Below are 25,892 nucleotides of genomic sequence, written 5' to 3' on the forward strand. Positions count from 1 at the left end.
GATTTTGTAAATACAAAAGCTACTTTAGAAAGAATAAAGAAATTAAATAAATGAGAATCAACAATTAACAGAGAAAAGATATTAAAACCAAGATTAAAACGATGGCCATGTGTTTGGCAAAGTAACCGTGTTTCCATCAACGTTTTTTCATGCGTGAAGTATCGCCTTAGAAAAGCTTGATGGAAATACGCTCGCTTGAGGTGGTTTTTGCTTTTGTCGAAAAACAGCTGATGCGCTAAATGGGAGATGGCACCACTTTTGCCGCATAACTTCTGACATAGCGAACTTGTAAATCACTTCTGATCAGCCGTTTCCGCTGTTGGCGTCTCGCCGGATATTCCCGTAACGTGCGGAGACATGGCTGGTATTTGGCCGCTTGAAACACATTTCTGAGGACCTCTCTCCATTTTTTTAAGATCCATGGCCACCAGGTTCACGTAGTTGGCTTTGTTTCTGGTTTGGAACCCATAGGTCTTGTTTATTACAGCCATGTGTAACGTCAACTACTGACGTAACTACGCTTGACTTAGCCTTGTTTGTTCGCTCCAAACCAGCTGATGGAAACGCACATTTTTGCATTTACTTTTATTTTCTTTTTTGCGACATTTCACATATCCGCTTAAAATTCGCGTGACATTTAGATGGAAACATGGCTAATGTTTTACATATGTAAAGAAACAAGTACAAAATTCAAAAGATACTTTGGGGAGGAGAACAGGAGAAGACTTTAAAACACAATGTTGGTAAGATGATTCGTTTAAAATATTCAACTCCACGTTACCCGCGGTGGTGGGTGCTACTTTATTTCCTGTGTGACACTAAAGTTTCTGTAGTGTCAGCTTCTGTCAAGCTTAAGGCCATTGTACAAAACAAGTCAAGGTACAGGTTTTATCACATTGCGATAATATCACAAATGCAATTAATCGTTCAGCCCTACAGACCATCATGATTTATTTAGACTGCAGGGGATGCTGGTGGTACAAACGGGAGGTGAAGTGGTCGCTGGGGACAAGAAGAGTAATCAGTGACCGGTGTATAATCCGGAGGTGTAGTGAGAAGACATTGTGAACATCTGGGTGTTGGCTGAGCAGTGACGGATCTGCTGCATAACATCTACAATTTAAGCAACAGTTAGGCAATGGTGTTGGCAGTAACGCATTACTGTATTATTAATTTATCCTAGTAACTAGTAATGTAAGGGAGTACCATTTCCAAGACAGTAATAATAATAATACTTTAATTAATCCAAGTAATGGGGTTGTACCGCGTTGCCAGAAGGTGATTTGTTTTGTGTCCAGGTACTTATACTCGTCAACAATGTCTACAGGTTTCCCATGGATGGTGGTGATGCCTGCGACAGCCAGTTTCTTCTGCTTGTTGGAAAAGGTCATCTTCTTAGTCTTGTTCACATTAAATTCCAGGCAGGAATTATCACACTATTCTACGAACTCATGAAGAGCTGAGTTGTGTTGCTGTAGGGGGGCCTGAAACAAAGATAGGACAGAAAAGTGTCATCAGCAAACTTGACCACATGATAGCTTGGCTGGACGGACCGGCAGTTAAGGGTGAGAGGACACAGCCTTGCAGGGAACCAGTTCATGTTTACAGACGACAGACTAGGGCAGGGTTCCCCAAACTACAGTCCGCCCCCACATTTGGACCGACTCCTCTGAACATTGGCAGAGACAAATTGTTTAATTTAAAAATGATATTATATATATATATATATTTTAATCATCTGTATTTGATAATAAAAGCTTGGCTTTCAAACTAAAATCCCCATAGTTATTAACTATTAAAACTTCCCTTAGTTGTTTAATTGTTTGAATGGTACATTCAACATAACATCCTGACCAGCACGTGATACTGATCTACAGCACCTGTGCATGCTAGTCAGCAAGAAAATAGCCAAAAGGTTGGGAAAGAGAATAGTTGATTCAGAATGCAGGGTATTTTACAAACAGTTTTTTGTTCAATGCAAAGATATTGCTGTTTGTCTCATCTGTCAAGAAACAGTGTCTGCGCAGACACAATGAAACCCGATACAAAGACAAGTATGCCAGCTTGCAAGGTCAAATGAGAACAGATAAGGTGTCGAAGCTCGAAAGCGGACTATCAGCTCAGCAGAACAAGTTTGTACGTCAAACCCAGTTGAACCAGTCATCCAAGCTAGCTTTCAGGTAGCTAAGCTGATTGCAACCATTGGAAGGCCATTCAGTGATGGTTCATCAAGAAATGTATAAATGTGGTTGCAGAGGTGTGCCTCGATAAGAAAGACGTCTTAAATGCGGTGAGTCTGTCCGCAAGTACAATCGCAAGACGAACTGAAGAAATGCGAGATAATGTATATGCTCAGCTGCAAGAGAAAGTGAAAGAATTTGAGAATTTTTTCCTCATTATCACTGGATGAGAGCAATGACGTGCAGGACACAGCACAGCTGCTCATTTTTCTTTGCGGCGTGAGCTCAACCTTTGAAGTGTCCGAGGAGCTGGCGGCCCTACAAAGTCTCCAAGGTACAACAACAGGGGAGGATATTTTTGATAAATTTGTGGAAAACGATGGAAGACTTGGATTTAAACTGGTCTAAGCCGGCCAGCATCACGACTGACGGGGCTACTAGTATGGTTGGTGCGTCAAGGGGGCTAATAGGACGTATGAACAGAGAAATGGAGGAAAGAGGTCTCACCCCCCCGTTACAGGTCCACTGCCTGATTCACCAGCAAGCACTGTGCAGCAAGGTTCTTAAGTGGGAATCTGTCATGAAGATGGTGGTGTGATGTATAAATTTCATCAGAGCAGTTCCAAGCCTGTCTCTCAGAGCTAGAGTCTGCTCACGGAGATGTGCTTTACCACACTGAAGTCCGATGGTTAAGCCACCAAACTGAGAACGCTTGTTTGATAGGTAGTAAATGTTGGGAATACCATGTTTCTACACAGACATACACACTTTGTTTATAACATGGTTCAGTTCAAATGTTTTCTCATATTTTTTTTTAGGTGACCCAACCATTTGAGCTTATTTGAATGGACCTTATTGGTAAATTGGCAACAACCACCAGTGGCAATCAGTATGTGTAAACATATCCACTGAAATTGAAACGTGCAGAGGAGGTGACAACAAATAATCAAGTTTGTCCACCAGTTCGAGGCTCCAAAAAGAATTTTGACGGACCACGGGACTCAGTTTGTGAATGCGGTAATGCTGCCTTTCTAATTAATCATTTTTTATGTAGAGCTTTATTTGTGGAATGATAGTAATATGTATTTAATGTGAAGTGTTGTCACTTGTAAATTTCTGAAATTACATTTTTATTAAATATGTAACAGATCAACAAGAGTGTATGTGCCAAATTAAGCATGAAAATAAGTCTCTGTGTGCCATACCACCCACAGACCAATGGTCTGGTTGGGAAGATGAATTGGACCATCCAAAAAACTAAGGGAAGCACAGCATGTCTAGGATGAAATTGTCGATTATAAGTTATATGCCAAAAAGTGCTACACATCAATTCAATGTTGTTGCACTTGTCGTCCAGAGAGACCCTGAATTTCCCAATATTAACAAGTACTTAGTGACAAGGGAAAAGAAAATTTAACTTTTTACCGGCAGTTCCCAATGTTTATGCTTTCAATGGCCACTGGAAACTTTACCTAATCTATATCCCGCCACATTGAGTTTATACCAGTCCAACTTATCTTTTAAAAAAATCATTTTTACTTATTTTCTACAGGTGGACGAGGATGTCGAGGATGTCGTAAAATATGAAACGGTCTCCAAAGACATTGAACGCCTTGATGCAATCAGGAGCATTGTCCAGGAAAATGTGTCATAGGTCCAGGATAAGACACGGCAGAGACTCACAACTTTGCAAGGGTGGAAGACTTGACCCCTTTACCATAACAGCACTGGAAGGCAAAAGGGCTGACAGTTGGAAAAAGGTGAATATTGACCACCTGAAACATTTTAAGATTCAAACGCCTCGGATTTCACACAGGATTGCACAAGTTGCCCATTGTGGGCAGTGGTGGTTAGTTCGCAGCCTCAGCCCTGCAGCAAACACGTCGACAGTCCCAGCAGCCTCAGCCTTGTCACTGAGGAAAACCATGTGCCACATATATAGATGCAGAAGTACAAAAATGTATGTTTAGCATTTTTTTTTTGTGAAGACATATACTGACTATCATGCACACCAATAATAGCTACAGTAACTTGACAATTATATCTGGGAATCACACAGTTTAGGCTTTGTCTTTGGTGATCAGGAAAGGAAATGTTATTATTTCAGCCATTTGTAACATTTATCTAAATCATTGGGCAACCCAGTAACAGATTAAGTGCATCTTCTTTCTCTTGCAGATGTGAATGATGTGTGGTGCTGGAAAACACTCAGATGCGCATGTGATTATGACCTTACAAACTGTTCTGCTGGGACATAGCAACGATTGCTCCCAGTCAAGGGCTTGAGAGTGAGGTAATGATGTTATAATTCTATGCCCTCAGCTTAAATTATTTCTTTATTGAAAAAAATCTTAATGTCTTGAGCTTTGACATTCTCATTATTATTGCAAGCAGGTAGTTGGAAAACTAGAGAAAAAGAAACACTGTATAATACTATAAACTAATATATGTCACGTATTTGCTTCTTCCAATACCACAATACTAAGTTTAATCAAGTGCATATTGACACAATATCCGATTCAAAAGCACCATAATATTCGTCATTCTACACATATTTCTTGGAAATATGCAGGTACACATGTAAAGTGTGTGTATAGAAGACAGAAATGTTCGATGGTAGGTTCAGCAGGGCAGAATACATTAAATACACTGTCGCGCAACATGCTGTGCTCAGTAATGGATAGTGTTGTTGTAAATATGTTGTAAATGTAAGAATGTGTTGTTGAAACACTGTATGACATAACTGGGTGACTTCACAGGTAATCAGTGCTTACCTTACTGTGCTGGTGCGACAGTACAACAAACAAAATGTGGATCAAGCTGTTGTCATTGACAATCATCTGGACGGGGAAAACCTCCAAACTCAAGGTTTGTAGAGAAACGTTTTTCCCCCCAGATTTACAACAGTGATGTCATTGTCATTTAAACAAAGGCTAAAGTACAGCAATTAGATATATTCATACATTGATTTGATTTTCAGATTGACCCACTGAGATATAAAATGATACTGGGAATTTTCAATGAACACCACCACTGGATGTTAATGGTAAAAGTGGGACATTATTATTAACTGTTGTAGTAACCACACAGATGAATTTTGACAGATTTAAAATAATGAATGATCTGTATAATGATATGTTTGTACTTGCCTGCTTTCATGTTTAAAGCTTTAAAATTCACAGCCTGAAACATGTTTCCCTCGAAAATATAAAGGTTACATATCCTCATGAAAAGAAGACCCAGGTGAACATAAAACGGTGCCTGGAAACAACAAGGTGACAATGAATCAAATAAAATGAATATTAAAATAGTATAGAAGGTTATGAAATTGAATAAGCTTACTAAAATCTCTATATTGTTCATTAAGGGCATTCATGCGGAAGAGAGGATGTAAGGTCTCCAGATGGGCATGCAACAGTCGTCTACATGGGCTACAAAGAGACAGTACTACATCATGTGAGGTCTTTGCCTAGAAAGTGAGTGTAACTGGTTCTTAACGCCAGTTTTTTTAACCATGATTTAGTGACTAAATGCAGGAACATTACACATTAATACTGGTTACTTTACAAACTTCTGACTGGTACTATGCATATCCTGTGTTGAGTATTTAACTTTCTTTATGAGTGTTAATTAATGATTTGTGTATTCAATATGCCATCTTAAAACATGCTTATCAAATCTATTTTCCATCAGTTTGCTAAGTGCATATTCCAGAAGGGCTGTCAACCGCATGAGAATGAACATAGCGTCCACTCTCCTCCGTGAGAGCGGTGCGTTTCCCTTTTGGCTTATACTTTGTGTGTCTTGAAAACTGTGTTGTACTTTAAACAACAACAACAAAATTAAGTTTATACCGTAATGACTGAGGATAAGCACTCATCAGTGCCACAAGAAGATTTTAAGCCTGATTTGCAAGAAGTCGCAGAGCTCGCCAAAAGTCTGGCTGTAACTCGTTGCTTTTCCCCCATCAGTGAGTGATTGACTCTTGCCAGCAGTCGGCCAACTCGACATCCCCATCCGCCCAATGAGAGGAGGCAGCTGGTGGAGCAGGCAGCTACTTTTTCATTACAAAACATTTTTTGCTCACCTCCAACTGTCTCTGTAGCACAGACAATCCCTGCTGCCCACTTGTGGCAGTCCAGTCTTTCACAGGCTACCGGTCTCCACCTAGTCTCTCACATAGCAAATGATGGTTACTAAGCAACATACATCAAAGGCTAGGATTATTAGAACTATTATAGTGCGTAAAATGAACAGGCTATTGAAATTAGTGTGTTTACGTGTATAACGCAAACCCTATTTGTCACGGAGTGATACAGATCTGAGCAAATGAATTCGCTCATTATATCACTACTATGAACCAATCAGATTGCTTAATTTGAGCTACCGGTTTTATAAAAGTACAGGTAGGTCAAGGCTCGACAGGAAGTGTGTTAGTAGCTGAAGTGTTTATTCATTACTTTTAGTAATTCCTTTATATTTTAAAATGTACTTGTTCACTAAAACCTTCTATGCATTTATCATGTCAGGCACTTGATTGTCAAACTTCCCACAGGCCAAACTTTAAAGAGGATGTGCTGAAAAGCTGAGCACCAGTGGAGGAAAACTAAACTCCAGACTGACTCTGAACTCAACAAAGAGTCTCCAAAAATAAGCTACTATGAGCACGACAAAAACTCACAGAATAATAATGCAGGCAGACTGTTTTCACGGTGATAAACTCACGAGGAAATATAATGACTGCTTCATTTTTCACCATCAGTTTATGCGCGCTCCCGACACAAAACATGCTGCACCGCGCACGCGCTACGCGGAACACCCGTAAAACAAAGAAAAGAGAAACGCTCATGAGTTTTTCTTTCAGCTTCCTCTCTTCAAGATGAAAACAGGAATCACGGAGACACTTTGGAAATCAAACCACGTCAACACAAACCCTGGAGCGGGTTTTCAGGCTCTGATCTCTAACAACAGAATGAACGGATGATACACGGACCCTCGAGACTCTTCCTCGTGTCTTTAGTCTCGTGATGAAGTCATGAACACTGACCTGAACATCGGTGCTATCAGAGCACGAGGCTGCTGTTTGGCTCCTGTGGTCCGGGTTCTGGTTCTCCATCGTCCTGCAGGTCTGTGACTGGTGGACCGTGTTGTCCTGGACTGAGTCTGGATTCTGGTCTCGGAGGTCTTCAGGCTGATAATGCGTTCCTAGTTCCCAGTCGGAACTTTCAACTTGAACGCCTCCTGAAGTCGGATTTCCGGTCTTTTCCTCCCTCCCCTACTTCGCCTCCGTTTGCGCGTTCACGCTGAGGGTTTGTCCCAATCCCAATGTCCACCTTCAGACTTTGCGCGTTCCCGGGAAGTCCGTGAGGGCTCAGGGCTGTCCCACTGTCAAATCGTCAAGTGCGCGAGGGCTCTCTCGCGGACATTTTGAGCCCTTTATGGACCCTTTTCGAAAGTCCGCATTTCTGCAGACTTTGGCTGAGGGAACTGCCCACAGTTCATAGCGGTATGACGTGAAACACCGGGGTTACCGGGGGAATCCCGGTAGCGACAGAAAAATCACGGCAAATCCGCGTTATAAGAGAAGAAAACAGTAAACAAACAAGCATCAACACCAACAATGATGCTAATATTGTTGAAAGCTTTCTTAACTTTTAAGATGCAATCACCTTATTACACACTTAGCCTAGTTTTCACTTAATGATGCTGTTTGACCAACAATAGTGATTATTGACAAATATATATTGACATTTAGGCTACCTCTCCTCCACTCTGTAGGACAAGAGCCTGCAGGACTTAATAAGGCAAAAACATAAAATAAAAAGTGTGCAACGTGTTTCAGCGTCGTCAAGGTGCTAAAGTGGCAAAGTGCCGTCCCGTTGACAGCATTTTGAGCCCTTGCAGCCTCTTGCACTCAATCAATTTCCAAGTGATGTCAGTAAAGTCTGTGAGGGGTCAGGGCTAGGGGGGATATGGGGATTGGGCCATTTAGTGCCATCAGAAACCAATGAGGGCGGAGTGATAAAACCCTCCAATGCTGAGCGAACATCGGTGATTTCTATTGTGAAATGTTGTATTGGTGTATTTGTGAATGTAATTTTTTCCATATAAAATAAAGAGGTTCAAAACATGTAGCCTAGTCTTTTACAATCAATATCAATCTCATCATAAAAGAATATAATGTATTTCTTAAATAATAGCTGCATCAGTCAACGGCTTGTAGAATATCCTAATCTAAATTATCAAAATAATTTGGTACATATGGCCTAAAATAAAATAAATGGCAAATGGTTTCAGTTTTGTTATTGCAAATTACTTTTCCTCAGCATCAATCCTAACTCTTAATGCAACTGTTTGATATCACCACCCACAGACAACAGCACTGGTATATTTTTATATAAAAAGCGATGGTAGGTAAACTTACCTCTGTACTTTTCTCGGTCTCAATTCTGGGCCCTGTTTCAGAAAGCAGGCTTAACAAAATCTGAGCTTATCCCTGAGCTCTGGGTTGATTGAGCCTGAGGTGGGAAACTCACTGAGTTTTCAGTTCCACAACAGCTGATCAGAATAAATTCAGTCAACTCTGAGTATCTATTTTAATCAGGTGGAGCTATGAAAATGAATGCTGCCAACGCGGACCATGACTGGCTCTAAAACGCAGGATTGGAGGAAGGATCAATGCGTTAACATTATTAGGCTACAACACAGAGTTGCTCATTCATCATTTACCAGACAGGAATTTCCTTAATGAATGATAAAGTGCTGCAGCCCATGACGTGATTTTAAATAGGAAGGCTATATTTATTAAGCTGTAACCCGACGGGACAAAATGCCTTGTGGCATTTTTTACAATAAACTGATCAATGAGCAGTAATCTTTCATATTGTAGTCTGATTGGAACATTCGTATCTTATGCTGCGTTCCAGGCAAATGGCAAATTTTCGACCTCCAACTACAAAAACTACCCCGGAACGCCATCTGAAGTCAGATTTACTACTACTTCAGATTTACTACTAGAAAAAATATGTACCCCGTTTAGGTTTATGTAGAAATATGTTAGGCCTATTAGGTAGCTGGCTACAGTAAATAATCTCAAAGTAATCTTTGCATAAAAGTTATTGTTAAAAATGCCAAAACATTAGGAAGTGTAACCTACGACACTTGAGGGTTACCAACTGATGTAGCTAGAGGAGTACACAGTTAATTAGTAAATTATAAGCTATTTATGGCAGTTGTTTGCATTTAAACTGCCATCCTTTTAATTAACACCTAAAGCACTGCTGAGGGTGCAACTGTGTGCACACTTTGTCACGGTCAGCCATGGTTTTTGTTCACTTACGGCATCATGCACCACCGTGCACCTGGAACGCTTTGACGTGGGAAGTCGGAAGTTTCAACTGGGAAATATCCCAGTTCTGACCGGTCTCAAACGCATCATATGTTATCAACTGTAGATAATGTGACTATTTCTGAGTGAGGATGACTGATGTGGTGCAGCTGGAACAAACAGGCCTAAATAAGGTTTAAAAATGAATTTTCATTATTATCTGCTGATAGTCTTAATGTGTTTTGACAGGATTAATGAAATATGAAAGGAGCAAGATTTTATTAATGTAAAATAGACGTCTAAAACTTTACAGTCAGTTTGAATCTAGACACATTTTCACTGCAAAAAAATTAAAAATTAAAAATTAGGGGCATGTTTTTACTGTTTGTAGGAACTTTGCATGTTTATTTATTTTTAATTACACTTAATTCTCCACCTTATTTAAGTGTCACTCACTGTTACGACCCTGGCTCAAGGGCGGCAACATAGAGGAGTCACAAACATCTATAATGATCAAAATAAGGTTTATTGCAAACAAAGTTCAACGACAAAGAACAACGGTGGCTGCTGCTGAAGATGCTGCTGCTCCTGGCTGCAGTGTGTGAAAGAGCGAGTGGGTGGAGCTAGACAAGGGCCTTTAAAGGCTGGACAGCAGGCACAGGAAATTGGGGAAATGATGGGGAGGAGTTTTCAGGATAGCTGCAAAACAGGGAACAGAGTAACTTTGGACATAACACTCACTTATTGAATCCGCCTCCTTCAGTTCTCTTCACACTCACAGACCTTACGTACCTCTGCTGCAAACACGTCAGTGTGCCCCGCTTCTTACGGTCTCTTCCTGGTAACTTTAGTAGCAGGCTAAGTTGTAAAAGCACTGTGTCTCCCTCCATGTTGTTAGAGAGTTTGTGAGTAGACAGCTGCGTGCAAACGCAGAGGGAGTGGCAGGGCTGTACGGTGAGGGAGAGAGACGTGCAAACGCTGGCAGGACTTTACCAAACATTAATTAACTCACATCAAACTATATCGTTTTGCCTCGTCCAGGCAATTGGTCTTTGTGCAGCCGGGGAAAAGCAACTGAGGCCGCCGGACTCGGCGCCTGCAGCCTGCTTGCTCCCTTGCGAGGTTTTAATGTCATGTGACATGAGCTGCGTTTCTACCAAAGGAACTTTACCCTGGAACTAGGAACCTTTGGAGGAACTCACTGCGTTTCCACTAGAGGGACCAGGGTCTAAATGTAGTTTGGGGGTCTTCATTTTACCTCCTAAAAGTCCCTGCATGGGGGGGTAGTACTTTCCGAATGTAGCGGTACTTTGGGGGGCGGGGCTTGCCTTGCAGGGAATTTCTGAATGGGCGAGTAGAGGCTACTGGCTTTAACTGGAGAATGTCAGGTGTTTGTCTGCTACTGCTCCTCTCTTTTCCACCATTGTTTGCAAACCAGTAAATCACAATCAGCAGTCAAATAGCACACACGTCTCGCCGCTGTCCGCCTGAGATCAATCGTCGGCATTGAATGTAAATAACAGCCTGCCTGGGTGTGTTTACAGCGAACAGCTGATGGCGTTACTACTGGGTCCAGAGTTGTGGCTTTTAAGTTTTCATGAGTCAGGAAGTTTCAACACAGAGCTGAAGTCGGTCTCCTCCTCTTAAAAACCAGCTGAACAGCTGATTACAGCAGGTAATTAAAGCTCATTAAAAATCCCGTTCCTCCGATGCTCAGGCGACACAGACATGAGTCCCGCAGTGATCTGCAGCTCTTGTCGCTGGAGATGTTTTAATAACCTTCCAAACTGTCGCAATTTTATTTTTGCCGTCGTTTTATCTGAGCTGGAGTTATTTTAATTACTTGATGGTTTTATCCAGTTTGTTATCCACACGTCTCGCAAATGTCCGCCTGAGATCGTATGTCGGCATAAAATTTATAGTTGGGAAACCGCAACCAGTGTTCAGCAGTGTGTTTACAGCGAGCAGCTGATGGAGTTACGCTAAATACTGGGTCAGAAGTTGTTGTTTTGAGTTATCAGGAAGTTTCTACAAGGAGACAAAGTCGGTCTCCTCCTCTCCAAAACAAGCGCAACAGCAGGTAAAGCTGTCGCGACTTTATTTTTGTGCTGCTTTCTCTGTGCTGGAGTTATTTTAGGAACATTATGGCTTTATCTAGTTTGTTATAAAATGTGTAACAAACTTTATCGTGTGTCTCTTCATTATACTCCTACACAACAAAGCTGCTGCTTAAACGGTCAAGCACAGCCTGTAGTTTTTCATTATATTCCAGTCAAATCTGATGTTCATTTATAAGTGTTGCTCATAGTGGTTACAAATAACGATGCCTGTGCATCGCTGTGTGCGGCGTGCAGGCCTACAGCCCACGTCAGCTGGTTAATTTGCCTAATCTTGGCAGGTCTTTAGACCACGGTGGAAACGCACACAACTGTGGGCTGAAGGATCCTTTAAGTTCCTTGAAAAGAGATCTGGGGACTTAAAAGTCTCGGGGACTTTTGGTCAAAAAGCGCCTATGGTGACGTTTTGCAGTGCCGGCGAAAGTTGGTCACAATTTCTAACCAGCATGCCCGATTTTAAGTCCAGCATGCATCACGTTACGTCAGAGCTGCGCAGCTCCGCGTGAAATCAAACTCACCTAATAGTCCATGTATCATGTGTGTTTTTGTGAAGGAAGCGCCGTCTCATGGTGAAACCCTGCAGCTGAATGAAAGGGGCTTGAATGGGCGTTTCCTGTGAATCTCCCAGTGGCTGATAACAGCTGCAGCTGTTTTCCATTGTGATATTTGTGGCTCATTCTAATGCATGCAGTCAAACAAACTTTATTTATACAGACACAGAAAAGTCAGCAGCTGTATTAAACACTGACAGGAAGTTAAGAGTCAAGTTGAACCACGTCAGAACTTTCTACACCGCCAGGATTTAGAAGCTGCTGGAAGCTGCTGTGTTTACATTTTGGACCCGTCAGAATTTGTCATATTTTCTGAAGAACCACAAGAAATATTGTTGAAACGAAACAGTTCATTAAACGTCCAGTTTGAAATGATGAGTCAAAGCTTCTCTCTGAGTCGACTAATTTAATGAGAACATTGAAAAGGACTCAGTCTCCTGCTCAGATTATTACAGCACCAACCCCAAAGTTAAACAGAAAGCAACACATTTACTGACAGAACAGAAAGCAAAAGATGTTAAAATGGAGTCAGATAATGAAGACACGATAATATTTGATTCAATCAGACTTTCACAAGAACAACGTTTGTTCACACTGAACACAAATGCCGTCTGTAGTGTTTTTGTAGTCCCCGTTTATTCAGCGCCTCTTCCTCCTCACTGGATCAAACCACAGCAGTTAAACCCAGAGGCATCCAGTGGACCTGGTTCAGGCCTCAGAAACATTTGGACTGTGATTTTTGCCCTGTGTCGGAGCAGGTACATTTACATACATTTATTCATTTAGCTGACGCTTTTATCCAGAGCGACTTACAATTGCTATACATGTCAGAGGTCGCACGCCTCTGGAGCAACTAGGTGTTGCGTCTTGCTCAGGGACACATTGGTGGATGTCTCACAATGGGAATCCCACACCAAAGTCAAGCATCTTATCTATGCGCCATCACCACCCCCTTAGGTATATACAGACATCATGTGATCTAGTTAGTTTGAAGCATAAAGAGTTCTTCAGACTTTGATCTCAGAACTCAGCAGAAACGTCTTTAGACTCTTTCCTCCAGCTTGTTTTTTCTTGTCTATCTAACGATGATTTTAGTACTCAAAAGCTTCTACAAATTATTTTATAGATTCATCAAAGCATCATTTAAGAAGTACTGTTGCTTGGCGGTGCCCCTGCCATCATAAGCACGTCGTGGTCACACAATGTACGTGCAAAGTGCGACAGTAATAAATGTCTGTGCAAGAGTGTGCTATATAGCTAAATGGATTAAACAAAGCATCGATGCAAAGAATTTGAATTTTCAATGAATAATAATTTAATAATAATAATCTTTATTTGTAGAGCACTTTTCAAAAACAAGTTACAAAGTGCTTTAACAAGTGTAAAGACAATAATACCCAAGAGACAATAATACAAAAACAATACAAGATAAAATCATGAAAACATTGAAAAGACTAAAATACATGTTTAAGATAAATATAAAATTAGTAAAATACAATAAAATAAAAGGGTTAAAATAAAGTCAAATAAGATCGGGAAAAGCTCTCCTATAAAAGTATGTTTTAAGAAGGGACTTAAAAGAGTTCACTGACTCAGCCGACCTGATTTCCTCGGGCAGGCTGTTCCAGAGCCTCGGGGCCCTGACAGCAAACGCTCTGTCCCCTTTAGTTTTCAGTCGAGACTCTGGAACAGACAACAGACCTCTGCCCGAGGATCTCAAGGTACGTGCTGGTGCGTATGGGACTAAAAGGTCAGAAATATAACAAGTCGAGAGGCCATGAAGAGCTTTAAAAGTGATCAATAGAATTTTAAAGTCAAGTCTAAAACATACTGGGAGCCAGTGTAATGAAGCTAAAATAGGAGTAATGTGGTCATATTTCTTTGTTCTGGTTAAAAGCCTGGCAGCTGAGTTCTGGACAGTCTGGAGTCGATCAATAGATTTTAGGTTAAACAGGTGAAAAGGCTGTTGCAATAATCCAGGCGTGATGAGATGAAGGCGTGTAAAATGGTCTCGGTGTCCTTAAAAGTTAACATAGATCGAATTTTGCTATATTTCTAAGTTGATAAAAACATGATTGAACAAGCTTTGTGGTGTGCTGCTCGAAATTTAAATTACTATCAAACCAAACACCAAGGTTCTTTGCCACAGGCTTAATGTGATTTACTAGGGAACCAGCAGATGGCAGTATTTGATTTGCCCAACAGAATCTATTACTTTCAGTAAAAATTTTGTAAGTATTACATCAAGTGGGCTGGAGGACACTCTCATTTGTGATACTGTTTTTAAAAGCTCAGACAAGTCGATGGGATAAAACTGATTAAAACTCTCTTGTTGCTGGTGAGGAACCTCTGAGTAAGAGGCCACGGGGGTAATAGAGGCTCTGATTGACACCACCTTATTGGTAAAATAAGATAAAAACAATTCACAGTCATCATTACTTCCAGCTGAGGCACAAGGAGGGGTTGGGTTTACCAGCTGATCCACAGTCTTAAACAGAAACCTGGGGTTGTGTTTATGTGTAGTAATGAGTTCAGAAAAATAGTGTGTTCTCGCATCCTTAACCATGTTATTGTAGTCATCAACATGAATATTAAAATCGCCACAAAGAACAATTCTGTCATAATTTAAAACCAGAGTAGATAAAAATTCAGGAAGTTCTGATAAAAATCCTCCAGGCGTTTTGGGGGGCGATAAATTATAACAAATATGATAGGTTGCAGCCCTCCAACTTTAAGAGTGAGAACTTAAAAGGAGTTAAATTCATCACAGCGTACTTGATGACATTTTAAATTTTTCCTGTACACGCTCACTAGCCCACCACCACGACCACTGACCCTCGGTTGACTAAACAATCATACTGAGGCGGACACAGTTCAGCTAGCTGGCTATAGTCATTCATTTGCAACCAGGATTCAGTTAAAAACATAAAATCTAGATTTGCAGACAAGATAAAATCATTTAAGATAAAAGTCTTACTTGACAGTGATCTCACATTGAAGAGAGCCATTTTAAATGAGTTTGTTCTGGGTGCTGGAGTTGGTGCAGTTGTCCTAATCCTTAAGAGATTACTATATTTCTGTGTGGGATGTGCACATTTCGGTTTACTGGTCTATGCGTGATGATGACAGGAATAGAAGTCTGTGGAACAGCGCTGGGAGCAGACGGCTTTACATGCCAGCAGGTGGAGACAGTTGTTTGTGGCAGTGAGGCAGAGATCTGTTCAGTGAGCGGTGGTGTGTCCAGGTGTGCTGCATGAATGATTAGTCATTCACGTAAGTCATGTGTGGACCGCACCACATGCTGTATGTGCGCAGCTAACATTTCTGAGCCCCGTTTGTTTGGGTGAAGTCCGTCTGTCTTAAAAAGAGAAATTCTTTGCCAGAAAATATTAAAATTATCCACATAAAACACACGGTGAGCCCTGCAGGCGGACTGGAGCCAGTCGTGGAGGCCAAGGAGTCTACTGAAGCGGCCAGCACCGCGACCACTGTGGGAATGGGACCAGAGATAAAAACGGACTTTCCACACTGCTTTAAAAAGTTAAAAAGACGGTTAAAATCTGATTTTGTCAGCTCAGACTGCCGAAGAGCTGTGTCATTTGTTCCCACATGGACTATCACTCTTGTGATGGAGGACGGGAGCGACGGCATCAGGTCCTGGAGTTTTTTATTTTTAAATGTCAGCCGTGGTGGCACCGGGGAAGCAGCGAGTGGTAGCGTTAAAGAAACGGATGTTTCTGGTTATGGAGTCACCAATTATTAGTGTGGTTGGGGAGAAAAGAGGACGAGGAGATGCCGGTTGTGTGGTTCCAGAGCAGGACTGAGCAGAATCGGTGTCGGATGACTAAAATCCTTAACCCAAGTAAAACTTAATTAAATAAAAAGGATATAAAAAATGTAACGAAAAAGAGTGGATTAAAACTGGATAAGAGTTCGGTTTAAGACGGAGCTTCCGACAGGTGGCTACAGACGCCAACGCATGTGCAGAGAGCATGAATCACCGGCATTTCTCTCAGTGCTCCGGTGACAAGTCCAACTACATTTTGAACTATTAGCGGCAGGTGGGGAGGGGTACGGTACGCTACGGTAGGTTGTTGTCTTAAATGTTACTTGCACACTGCTCATAAAATCATTTTTCTCATTGCACGTAGGCTTATTTGTTTTTAAGGGCACATGCGAGAGCCCGGTGTGGGTGGAGATAATGAGCAGATTGCAGTGAACAAACAGAGGAGAGAGCGTCACACCCACTTTTTCTGTTTTATTAAATAGCAACATTTTTGCAGTTATGTAATTGCACATGACGTCATAGCGATTAGATTAATCGTGCAGCTCTAGTGTATACCTGTTTATATTACACTGTAGTCCACCTTAATTGAATGTTGAAAAGGTGTATACGACATTTATGACAGGTTCAAAGTGTTGTTCCGTTAGTCGGATTGACAGTCACATTTTTCAATAAAAAAAAAAAATAATAAAATATATATATATAAATAAAAGTTGAACAAACAGATGTTGAGAAAGTTTTCGTTGGGGATAGATCAATGTTAACTTTTAAGGACACAGAGACCATTTTACACGCCTTCATCTCATCACGCCTGGATTATTGCAACAGCCTTTTCACCTGTTTAACCCAAAAATCTATTGATCGACTCCAGACTGTCCAGAACTCAGCTGCCAGGCTTTTAACCAGAACAAAGAAATATGACCACATTACTCCTATTTTAGCTTCATTACACTGGCTCCCAGTATGTTTTAGACTTGACTTAAAATTCTATTGATCACTTTTAAAGCTCTTCATGGCCTCTCGCCTTGTTATATTTCTGACCTTTTAGTCCCATACGCACCAGCACGTACCTTGAGATCCTCGGGCAGAGGTCTGTTGTCTGTTCCAAGTCTCGACTGAAAACTAAAGGGGACAGAGCGTTTGCTGTCAGGGTCCCGAGGCTCTGGAACAGCCTGCCCGAGGAAATCAGGTCGGCTGAGCCAGTGAACTCTTTTAAGTCCCTTCTTAAAACATACTTTTATAGGAGAGCTTTCCCGATCTTATTTGACTTTATTTTATCCCTTTTATTTTATTGTATTTTACTAATTTTATATTAAATTTTCATGCTCTTATCTTTTTTTGTATTATTCTTTACACTTGTTAAAGCACTTTGTAACTTGTTTTTGAAAAGTGCTCTACAAATAAGGATTATTATTATTATTATTATAATTTGAAGTTTGGAAAAAGGTAATAAATTCCAATATACTGTAGGATATCTGAATATGAAAAGGTTAAAATCATAATATATTGTGACTTAATATCGTGATAATATCGTATTGTGTGGTTTCTGGTGATTCACACCAGATTCACAGGAAGCAGCTTGCTTGACTCGGAACTCAGGAAGCAGCTTGACTGTCAGTGGATTTTAAAGTGACTGCGATGAGCAAAAGCTTTCCCACATTGGTCACACCAGTACAGTTTCTGTCCAGTGTGAACACGTCTGTGACCTATTAGGTGACCTAATGTAGTGAAAGCTTTCCCACACTGGTCACACCAGTACGGTTTCTCTCCAGTGTGAACACGTTGGTGTGTTTTTAGGTCACCTGATGTAGGGAAAGCTTTACCACACTGGTCACAGCTGTACGGTTTCTCTCCAGTGTGAACACGTTGGTGGACTTTAAGAATATCTGATCTAGTGAAAGCTTTCCCACATTGGTCACAGCTGTACGGTTTCTCTCCAGTGTGAACCCGTTGGTGTGTTTTTAGGTCGCCTGATCTAGTGAAAGCTTTCCCACACTGGTCACAGCTGTACGGTTTCTCTCCAGTGTGAACACGTGTGTGTATTTTTAGTTCATGTGATCTAGTGAAAGCTTTCCCACACAGGTCACAGCTGTACCGTTTCTTTCCAGTGTGAAGCCTCTGATGAATCTTTAAATATGAAGAAGATGTTGTGAAGGATTTGTCACAGTGCTGATATTTTAGTCCCACTCCTCCTCTCCGTTTCTATATCAAAAGACAGACACACACAGAGAAAGACAGTGAGATGTCACGGTGGAGCGAGCTATCAAGAACCATAAATGTGGCTGACACCAATGAGACTACTGTAAACCTGTTTCCATGACAACAATGTGCAACTGTTTCCATGACGTGTGATTTATCGTTTATCATTTTTTTAAATGCATATGGTAATGCATTATAACACATCTTGTCAAATTTGAGTAATAGTGTGAATTAACGCTGTTATTACAGCTACTTTATGAAGAACAAGATCTGTTTTGTAAATCACAAGACTATTACCCGGAAGATTTGAGAGGAGCGCTAGAGAGAAGATAAGAGTGGCGGGCAGAACAGTGAACTAAAATACTCCTGTCCGTTGTTGTACAGCTGGTCTACCACGCAAACACGGTAATTACCAAATTAACCTCCTATCATTCCTGTAAATTTTGAGTAAAATGCCTATCCAAGGCATATCCATAGTAAATACAGTTCTTGAACCATTTGAAGTAAATGCATGCTTCTGGAAGTGTCTAATCCAAAAGTCACAATCACCGTAAATACTACTGGAATTGATTAACATAAGTTTGAAAACATCAAATGTTTTTTTTTCCGTTTCTGCTTAAAAACGGTTGCTAACAAATGCATGCAGACAGCTATGACAGGGACTTAGCGGGAAAACACCAACTAGTCCAATTTAAAATTTTATATGAAAAATAGAAAATTGTGAGGTTTTACTAAGGTTCTGTCTCAGACCAGTATCTAATGAAAATTCAAAGAGGTCAGTTAAAAGAAAAAAAAATTCCCAAACGGTCTGAAACATCAAAAAATTTATACAAGATGAACAAACAGATGTTGAGAAAGTTCTTTGGGGATATAATCTACAGTTGGAAAAAAGGTAATAAATTCCAATATATTGTTGAATATATTGTAATATGAAAAGGTTGAAATTAGTAATAATTAGTTGTAATCGATTACGTCAACGAATCGCTGCATCTGGGGCGAGTTCAGCGTCGACAAACGTAGCAACTGTTTTTTCAACGGAAACGGTGGTTCCCTGAACACCCTGCTGTGTACGCAAGCGAATAAAAAAAATTCATCGTTAGATTTATCAACTTCAAAAATCGATATGTACAGCCCTAGTTAAAATTATAATATATTGTGACTTAAGTATCTAATTTTTTGCCTATGTAGGAGAGCCCTGTTTATCCATATTATAGCAGTGACATTAGTAGTAGTTTGTTTCGCTGGCCTCCACAGTACGTAAACTAATTTAATTTTCATTAGTAGTACTCCATAATTTATAACAACAATCTGATATTTCTAAAATTAAATTGTTTTCTGTGGTTTTATACATTAGACTCATATTTAACATTTTCTTGTACTTTTGTTACTAGGTAAGCTAAGTACTATGTATAGCAATAAAAAACAAAAGTTTTAACTGCATTATGTCATGGTATCCATTTCTTAAAATAAGGAGAAAAAAGAATATTGGCCAATATATCGGCATATCAGATTTTGAAATCCTTGAATACTGAAATCGGCATCGGACTTAAAAATATTCCCATATTGGTCGGCCTCTAGTGACAAGTTTTGAGTTGCCTGTAACTAGGGATGGGGATCGATACACTGTTCTAAAAAGGACCCAGATCCAAACTTTCTCAAAACACAAAAATCAATAAAAGGTCTGAGTTTATCGATACTGCTATTGAGACTAGGGGGTCCTATAATGTTATGTCTCAAGCGTCAAATCTCATTCAAATTGAACAGCAGCAGATATGAAGAGGAGGAAGGACTGATGCACACAGTTTCTTTCTAAACGTCACTTGATATTGTGGTGTCATTTTGACTTTATATAGTGATGTTATGTGGTAAAAAAAACAACATTTAGTTGTAGTAAAAATATTCAATTATAATCCTATAAATAATTTAAAACAACCAGGCAGCTAGTGTGACACACTTCAATCTTTGTGTATTTATTTTAAGTCCTGTCATCTCAATATCTAACAATGTTATTGCACATTGATTATTTTCCTCAAATGGTGGTCTACAGGTCAGTGGTGGTTGACAGGTCAGTGGTGGTCTACCCCGTTGACCACCAACCCATATTTCAACATTGGTTTTCAGTCTGGTTCACATCTAAGACCACTTTTCTAGGGCTGAAGGTAACGACGATTTTTCGGTTCCGGGATCAGCTGTGACTTTACTACCCAAACTCACAGCCCAACCAGACGGAGAACAATAACAACAAACGCAAGTGTGGTACATTTGCAGTAGGGATGGGGATCGTTCATTTTTATTGATACCGTTATTGAGACTGCTTAACTATCCGATTCTTTATCGACACCACTATCGATACTTCAGTATCGATTTTTAGTGATGGTTATTTGATAAGACCAGACCCAACAGACATGAGGCTGGCCTGCACAGTATGAGGAAAATATTCAATGTGCGATAAACCTTATATTGAGATGATATATCACTTGCTCAATGATCCTAAGAAAGGTGAGAAATCAGCCCAGAACTACACGGGAGGAGCTGGTCAATGACCTGAAAAGAGCTGGGACCACCGTTTCCAAGGTTACTGTTGGTAATACACTAAGACGTCATGGTTTGAAATCACGCATGACACGGAAGGTTCCCCTGCTTAAACCAGCACATGTCAAGGCCCGTCTTCAGTTTGCCAATGACCATTTGGATGATCCAGAGGAGTCATGGGAGAAAGTCATGTGGTCAGATGAGACCAAAATAGAACTTTTTGGTCATAATTCCACTAACCGTGTTTGGAGGAAGAAGAATGATGAGTACCATCCCAAGAACACCATCCCTACTGTGAAGCATGGAGGTGGTAGCATCATGCTTTGGGGTGTTTTTCTGCACATGGGACAGGGCGACTGCACTGTATTAAGGAGAGGATGACCGGGGCCATGTATTGTGAGATTAAAGCAATCAAGAATGGTGGTGATCAGCCACCTGCAGGATCACGCTTGTCAAAGCTGAGCCAGAACCTAGATGACCCGGCCAGCTTGGGTCCTTTTGCCATTTCCACTGAGCAGGAGAAGCACAGGCAACCAACCAAGAGGTGGAGACAGGCAGCAGTTACGGACGAAGTTTCGTTTGGAGGCAAGAAAAGAATGTAATAATTTCAATGTTTTTTTCCATCAGGTAATGGTCCTCTACTTAGATGGCCCGAGAAGTCAGCTGGAGGCGAGGTTCCTGACCGGCCATATTTTATTTTTTTACCGGCCAATTTGCCTTTTGTGTCACATACTTTTATTTGACGTAATAAGGTACTATGTCAATTACAAACAAAGAGGACAGAGTGAGTTTGAATCAAAAATTATATTACTGCCATTAAATGTACTTTTACTAAAATAACAGTAAATTGTTTTATAACTTATAAGATGTTTATTAATCATTCACCTTAACCCTCATCACTGCTCACTCTTAATCACGCTTCATCATTCAAATTAAACCTCATCAGACTGCTCACTTTCTACATCCCCCTCTACTACGGTACTATGCTGTAACGCTGACAACAAGGGGCGTTCAAAACAGAAGCAGAACAATTAAAATTATAATCTTAAACACAAAAAACTGTGTTTACTGCTACTGCGCATGAGCAAGATATGGGATTGACTTTAAACCACAGCTCTCTCTGGTACAACCCACTAAGAATGAGCTTGTGACAGCAGCACACTGACTACACACATGTTAGTACTTCTATTATTGTATTTTAATAAACCCCAGTAAGCAGTGTAATTAAATACCCCTCTTTCAATCCTAGAGACGTTCCTGTCTCAGCTCATTAAGAAAAATAACGCAGGCAGACTGTTTGTCACTGTGATAAACTCACCAACACACGAGGAAATATAATGACTCTGCTTCACTTTTCACCATCATGGTTTCGTCTGCGCGCTCCCGACACAACACGGGCTGCACCGCGCAAGCGCCGCGCGGGAAACTCCCAGAACAAAGAAAAGAGAAACGCTCGTGAGTTTTTCTTTCAGCTTCCTCTCTTCAAGATGAAAACAGGAATCACGGAGACACTTTGGAAATCAAACCACGTCAACACAAACCCTGGAGCGGGTTTTCAGGCTCTGATCTCTAACAACAGAATGAACGGATGATACACGGACCCTCGAGACTCTTCCTCATGTCTTTAGTCTCGTGATGAAGTCATGAACACTGACCTGAACATCGGTGCTATCAGAGCACGAGGCTGCTGTTTGGCTCCTGTGGTCCGGGTTCTGGTTCTCCATCGTCCTGCAGGTCTCCGCTGTGACTGGTGGACCGTGTTGTCCTGGACTGAGTCTGGATTCTGGTCTCGGAGCACTTCCGGATCCCGCGGAGCCTCCGCGTTCTCGCTGTGACGGCGCCCCGCCCCTTAGTTACTGTCGCTAAGGCCGTTTAGAAACATGGCTCCTTGATTTCAGGCAGAAGATGAAGTTTAGTTAGTTGGTTTCCTGAAACCAGCTGATCATATTTGATGTGTATGAGGGAGTGTGCTTCACACAGAGCAGAGTTTTAATGAAGCGCTTGTTATTATCACATCAGAGGCTCATGAAAATATCCTGCTGAAGCTTTTTGTACATCATGTTTTTACACAGAGACAGAAATAACTTCATGTGTCACATTTAATGTTGAATTTACAAGAAGGCAGAATCATTAAGAGTTTTGTCCTCTCCTGACAAAGCATGTGTCGGGCCCTGGGTCTTTAGAGACCTTTATTCCTGCTTTCTTGAGAATTTTATGCAAGTAGAGGCATTAAAATACATTTTCAAAAGTAGAAACATCTCTCTGACACTCCTAAAGTAAAGTAATCACTTCTGCTGATCCCTTGAGTAGATAAATTAAATGAGCCATATCATCATCAATCTGACCATAAACTGCTGCTTTGACTCGTTCTGCTGTTGCCCTCATCTCTGCTGTCTGTCTCATGTTCACCATGTCAGCAGTAGTACTGCCAGTGGCAGGTAGAGTACTCAAAATCTTTACTCACATAAAAAGTAAAATAAAACAATGACAAACCTACTCATGTATAAATAATAATTATTTTTCTGCTGTTCATCAGGTTAGAAACAGCTGCTGTGCCACACGGTTATTTCTAGGGAATGCAATTTGCTTTGCTGGTTGATTATCTTTAGCTATTTCTGTTTAATAATTTTTCCCTTTTAATTCCCTGAATGTGTTGATAAGATCATCAAAATATCAGCTTGCTGCCCAGCCGACTATTGTTGCCTGTAAATTTTATTATGGACATGTAGCCAAACAAACCGCTTGCTTTGCAGCAGCACAGGCAGCCAAAACAATCTGATTATTCCTGAAGCATCTAAATAATCTTTACAACGCAAAGAATCATTTTGGTAGTAACACAGAGCAGCTCGTTGTTGAAGCAGGTAAACCTGCATACAGAGGAAGCTGTGCGTCATGCGTAAAACCATAGGACTGTTTTATCCACCATATTCTCTCTCTGTGCATCTGAAAAATGATTGTTTCCTGAATAAATAACAGCTGGTAGCTGCTGAGTGAAGCCAAGATTAGTTTCACCGGCGACATTCTGTTTATGGACTACAGTAGCAAAGATGCACATGACAAATAAACGACTTAAACCCAGAGATCCACAGTTGAGAGTTGTGAACTACTAAATTCTGTTTCATGTGCTGCCTTCTTACCATAGCCCTGTAGCCGAGCTGTCATGACAAATGAACGACTCAAACCCAGAGATCCAAGCTGTGTTCCCATAAACAGTAGTACTCCCTGCTCCCTCACTATAAACAAATGAAAAAACAGGCTAATATCCATCAAAAGAAAGCGATGCTCTTTTCAACAACATGATACTGTTAATATATCAGAATCAATCTAGTGATAAATAATCTAACTTAGATGTTACAGTGTGAAGTTTAGGTTTTCTCTGCAGAAACTAAAGACGCTTTTAATGCGCCGTTAATGGAAAATGAAAGTAGGCGCCGGCTGGCTTGTTAAAGAGCGACGCAGGCTGCTTTCCAACAGGCCACCAGTCCATGATGTGCGCTCACTGGATTTCAGTTGTTTCAGTAGAACAATAAAGCCTTAAACTGAAAAGGTATTTGCCTGATTTTCTAAATGTTTATATCTGTCCAGCTCATTCAGCTCTGTGATAAGCGCCCGTCTTTGTACCACAGAGGAGACCTGGCGCTCTTCTGCGTAACTGCGCGCACGCAGCCTGGCTGACCGCTCATTCGTTAACGAGCCGATTGCAGATTACAGACTGATAAAGTTATGAAGATATGAATGGAAAATGTGGTGAAATTAAAAGTAGAATATTGGCTCACAGAAAACTGGAGTAAAGAGTAAAAGAAGACTACAGTTTTGAAAAAGGAACATGAAAAGGTGCCAATGACTCTTTTATTTTATTTTTTTATTTTGTAAAATTACTTGTAATAAGTCACTACCCACCCTGCAGCCGCGTCCTCACTGCTGTCTTCATGTACAAAAAGAACAGCACAAAATAAACATAATATTGAGGCACTTTGCTGCACCTGCTTCGAGCAAACTTTTTTTTTTCTCCCTTAACCTTTCAGCACCACATTTGCCTTCTGACGCATGTTTTCTACAGGCTACATGATTTGTCTGCGTTTCAACCGTTTAATCATGTCTGATGCGGAGTGTGTGATTGATTAACTCACTGAAACCGCCTGGCTATGAGCCAAAATTGCCCAAAAAAGTGAGGGGGACAAAACATTGATTTCAAAATGTGGGGGGGGGGGGGGGGGGGGGGCATAAACCCCATAACACTTATAATGGCTCCTACCGTATGCATCACAGTGAAGCTGTTTGTTCACTTAACGGGCCATCGTGTGTTTGTCCAGGTCGGCTCTCTATTCAAATGGGGATCAGCTGCTTGAAAAGGCGACTGATGCGCATTTTCACCTCTCTTCAGGTGATCAGCTTGAATAGGAGGCAGAGAGCTGAACATGTGGACATCAGCTGGCTATTCAGCTGCATTAATGAGCAGCCCAAACAGATGCAAACACAAAGCCACTGAAGGAAAACTGTGTGTTGTGAATGTAGCCTGCAAACCTCTTTAGTCTCCGTTAATACAGAAGAAATTAGAAATATAACAACATGTTGATGTGATGCTCACTTAATAAATAAATACTGGTAGTTGGGAATAATATTTGGAGGATCTCTTCTCTGTAGCAGCAGCGGGTATTAAAAGCACAGAGTACAAACATAAAACAAAGCACACAAACCTGAGAGGCCTGTAATGTTTCCTTTTCTCCTCCTGTGAGTCAAAAGATCAGACTTCAGATTGAAAACGATCATCTGTTGAACAAAGAGAAGCTCCTGTGCTGCCACCTGCTGGCTGTCTGACTGCACTTCCTCAGATAACATTAACACAAAGCTACATTTACTCCACTGCTGAACTGAAGTACAACACTCAGGTACTTGTACTTTATGCTACTTTCTACTTCTACTCCCATTTTAGAGGTATATATTGTACTTTTACTTCACTAATTTACTGACAGCTTTAGTAACTAGTTACTTTTCAAAATAAGGTTTCATACACACAAAGAGTTTATGAAATATGATTTTAATTACAAATTAAACTACCAACAGTTTATACAGTACAGCTGAACTACTAGTCGATTGATTAATTAAAATGAATCATTTTTAATTGGAAAACATTTCATGTTTTCAGCTGATTTAAGTCATGTTTTGTTTATTTTTGATGATTGTTTCCTGGTACACCATATA

At 40.7% G+C, this 25,892-nt stretch overlaps 1 protein-coding gene, 1 long non-coding RNA gene and 1 pseudogene across 2 annotated transcripts in view; 1 reads left to right on the forward strand and 2 right to left on the reverse strand.

Moving 5' to 3' along the window:
* LOC119912596 (zinc finger protein 721-like) overlaps window positions 1-25,892 on the forward strand; it is a 343,224-nt gene that overhangs the window by 235,033 nt on the left and 82,299 nt on the right. The gene's annotated exons all lie outside the window — the stretch shown is intronic.
* Window positions 1-25,892, reverse strand: part of LOC119913330 — a 51,283-nt pseudogene that overhangs the window by 2,213 nt on the left and 23,178 nt on the right.
* On the reverse strand, window positions 920-7,291 carry LOC119912781. Its single transcript, XR_005446235.1, has 2 exons — window positions 7,228-7,291; window positions 920-1,484 (listed from the first exon to the last, which is right to left on the reverse strand). It is a non-coding gene; the product is annotated as an uncharacterized LOC119912781 (long non-coding RNA).

The sequence above is a fragment of the Micropterus salmoides genome, unplaced genomic scaffold, assembly GCF_014851395.1.
Source record: "Micropterus salmoides isolate LMB-PRFRI ecotype aquatic unplaced genomic scaffold, ASM1485139v1 Ms_hic_scaffold_2, whole genome shotgun sequence".
NCBI lineage: Eukaryota > Metazoa > Chordata > Actinopteri > Centrarchiformes > Centrarchidae > Micropterus > Micropterus salmoides.